Source organism: Lithobates pipiens, unplaced genomic scaffold (genome assembly GCF_037356315.1).
Source record: "Lithobates pipiens isolate NorthernLeopardFrog02 unplaced genomic scaffold, aLitPip1_a1.2 Scaffold_13, whole genome shotgun sequence".
NCBI lineage: Eukaryota > Metazoa > Chordata > Amphibia > Anura > Ranidae > Lithobates > Lithobates pipiens.
Window position 1 is genome coordinate 488,803,218 of NW_027507718.1, and position 4,211 is coordinate 488,807,428.

The following is a 4,211-nucleotide window of genomic DNA, read 5'->3' on the forward strand; positions in this document are numbered from 1 at the left end:
TGAGGTGCTAAAATGGCAGGGCAGTACAAAACCCCCCCAAATGACCCCATTTTGGAAAGTAGACCCCCTAAGGAAATTGATAAGAGGCATGTTGAGCCCATTGAATATTTTATGTTTTTGCCTCAAGCGATTGAATAATGACAAAAAAAAAATTTTTTTTTTTTTTTACACAAAGTTGTCACTAAATGATATATTGCTCACACATGCTATGGGCGTATGTGAAATGACACCCCAAAATAAATTCTGCTGCTTCTCCTGAGTACGGGGATACCACATATGTGGGACTTTTTGGGAGCCTAGCTGCGTACGGGGCCCCGAAAACCAAGCACCGCCTTCAGGCTTTCTAAGGGCGTAAATTTTTGAGTTCACTTCTCACTACCTATTACAGTTTTGAAGGCCATAAAATGCCAAGATGGCACAAAACCCCCACAAATGACCCCATTTTAGAAAGTAGACACCCCAAGCTATTTGCTGAGAGGCATGTTGAGTTCATGGAATATTTTATATTTTGCCACAAGTTGCGGGAAAATTACAAACTTTTTTTTTTTTTTTTTTTTTCACAAAGTTGTCACTAAATGATATATTGCTCACACATGCCATGGGCATATGTGAAATGACACCCCAAAATAAATTCTGCTGCTTCTCCTGAGTACGGGGATACCACATATGTGGGACTTTTTGGGAGCCTAGCCGCGTACGGGGCCCCGAAAACCAAGCACCGCCTTCAGGCTTTCTAAGGGCGTAAATATTTGACTTCACTCCTCACTACCTATTACAGTTTTGAAGGCCATAAAATGCCAAGATGGCACAAAACCCCCACAAATGACCCCATTTTAGAAAGTAGACACCCCAAGCTATTTGCTGAGAGGCATGTTGAGTCCATGGAATATTTTATATTTTGCCACAAGTTGCGGGAAAATTACAAACTTTTTTTTTTTTTTCACAAAGTTGTCACTAAATGATATATTGCTCACGCATGCCATGGGCATATGTGAAATGACACCCCAAAATAAATTCTGCTGCTTCTCCTGAGTACGGGGATACCACATATGTGGGACTTTTTGGGAGCCTAGCCGCGTACGGGGCCCCGAAAACCAAGCACCGCCTTCAGGCTTTCTAAGGGCGTTACAGTTTTGAAGGCCATAAAATGCCAAGATGGCACAAACCCCCCCCAAATGACCCCATTTTGGAAAGTAGACACCCCTAAATTTAGGGGTACACTAGTGAGACTAGGTAATAAATGGCGGGTGCCCTGAAACTATAAAAAAATAACTAACCAACCAGCGTCACCTGTAACAGTTATATGGTGATCACTGGTGAAAGGGTTAACTAGGGGGCAATCAGGGGGCTTTATGCGGTAGTATATGGGGGTCCCTGGCGCTATAAAAAGCTGCGGCGAACCTAAATACCTACCTGCCTAACTAGCGTCACCTGTGACACTAATACAGCGTTCAGAAAAACGATCGCTTATTAGGCTGGGTTCACACTGGAGCGATGCGGGAACGCCACGAATGCGCGGCGGGTTCCCGCATCGCATGCCTCCCGGCGGCAGTTCACACTGCCCTATGCGAACTGCTGGGAGTGTCAGTGAAATGTTACTGACACCCCCAGATCAGTTCGCATATCGCAGTGCGATCTGCAAACTCGGATCGCATGGTGTGAACACCCATGCGATCCGATTCTGCTGCGGGCCAAAAAAAGGGTCCCGTGCGAATTTGCGGCGGGTGCGGCGGGTGTGGCGGGTGCGGCGGGTGCGGCGAATGGCTGAACTCGAATCGCACAGAGATCGGATGTGATTTGCACTGCAGTGCGGTGCGAATCACATCCGTTCTCAAACCGCTGCAATCTGAACCCAGCCTTAGTGACACTGGCGACGGGGGGTGATCACGGGGTTAAACCTTTATTGGGGGGGTTAGGGGGGTACCTTAGAACTAAAGGGGGCTAACCCTAACTGCCCTAACAGTTATTAGTCACAAATGACACCCGCCGGGTGATCAGGGGGTTAAACCTTTATTAGGTAATAAATGGCGGGTGCCCTGAAACTATAAAAAAATAACTAACCAACCAGCGTCACCTGTAACAGTTATATGGTGATCACTGGTGAAAGGGTTAACTAGGGGGCAATCAGGGGGCTTTATGCGGTAGTATATGGGGGTCCCTGGCGCTATAAAAAGCTGCGGCGAACCTAAATACCTACCTGCCTAACTAGCGTCACCTGTGACACTAATACGGCGATCAGAAAAATGATCGCTTATTAGGCTGGGTTCACACTGGAGCGATGCGGAAACGCCGCGAATCCGCGGCGGGTTCCCGCATCGCATGCCTCCCGGCGGCAGTTCACACTGCCCTATGCGAACTGCTGGGAGTGTCAGTGAAATGTTACTGACACCCCCAGATCAGTTCGCATATCGCAGTGCGATCTGCAAACTCGGATCGCATGGTGTGAACACCCATGCGATCCGATTCTGCTGCGGGCCAAAAAAAGGGTCCCGTGCGAATTTGCGGCGGGTGCGGCGAATGGCTGAACTCGAATCGCACAGAGATCGGATGTGATTTGCACTGCAGTGCGGTGCGAATCACATTCGTTCTCATAAACCGCTGCAATGTGAACCCAGCCTTAGTGACACTGGCGACGGGGGGTGATCACGGGGTTAAACCTTTATTGGGGGGGTTAGGGGGGTACATTAGAACTAAAGGGGGCTAACTCTAACTGCCCTAACAGTTATTACAGTCACAAATGACACCAATGCAAAAAAAAAAAAAAAAAATGACATTGGTGTCACTGTGACTGGGGGGCAGGGGTAATTGGGGGGGTGATCGGGGGGTAAAGGGGGGGTGTGAGTGTGCCTGGCATGTTCTACTGTGTGTGTAGAGTGTTGGTGCAACTCACCGATCCGCTCTCCTCCGTGTCGGAACGGAAAATACCGACACGGAGGAGAGAATACATCACTTCCTCTCCTGTGTTTACATTACAGGAGAGGAAGTGATGTCACGGGGGATTTCCATTCGTCGAGAGCGATCGCGAGGGGGTGGCCATGAATGAATGGCCGCCCCCTCATCCCGGATCGCTCTCGAAGAAATGCCGACCGCCGCAGGCACCGGGGGGGGGCCCGATCGGGCCCCCCACCCGCGGGCAGGCAGGGACTTATATATACGCCCATATGCCTGCCCGTGCCATTCTGCCGACGTATATCGTCGTGCGGCGGTCGGCAAGTGGTTAAAGAAGATCCAACAAAACAGGGTTTCCCTCGCAGGGGGTTTTCACAGTCAGAATTAGCATTAAATGACAGGATGTTCAGGTGCCTGGCTCTCTTCAGCAGCAACACCACTGCTCAGGCTCCCACATGGAGTCCTCCTGACTCTTGTCAGTGACCTCAGGCTCGGGTCTCTGGCTTTCACAGTGCATCCTGCACTCTCTGGGTTCACCCATGCAAACCTGGACTCCTCGGGAGGTTGGAGCCCAGAACTATGGTCAGCTGTTCAAAGAATAGGCCAGCACACACCTGACCAGTCTGTGTGCTGGTGAGTCTCAAAATCCGGACCCAGGACTGGGAATTTCATCCCACCCAGATCGCTATGAAATCGGCGGGCTCCAGATCCCAAAACAGATTTTCCTAAACAACGAGGAAACTGAAAAGCCAGTTTCCTCCCAAATGAGCAAATCCCCTGGAGCCCCTTAACCTGCCTGGTTGAGAATCCTGCGTCCTTCCGCTGGTGGGGTACCACACTAACACAATATACATGAAGAGTGCTTGCCTACCACGTCAACTAGGCCAAATCCATATGTCAAACTTTAGTTGGCCACACAACCCAACTTTTTTTAAGCAATGGTCTATATCGCAGCACCACATTTCCTGATTGGTGAGAATCCAGCTTTTAGCCCTTTTAAAGAGGAAGTAAACCCTGATGGGTTTACTTCCTCTTTCATTCCCTGCAAAGGTAAAGCATAATGGACTACTATGCATCATCAAAAATAGATGGAGCTTATGATCATAGAAAATAATTATTGCACACATTATGGCGATTATTGATCACATCTATGCAAGTGTGTGTGTGTGTATATATATATATATATATATATATATATATATATATATATATATATAATTTTTATTATTATTTATTTAATTTTTTTTTTTTCAGGCTAAACGCATATTGATCCAAAAGAATCGATTAAGGCTACCCTGGAAAGTACATTAAAATACTTAGCA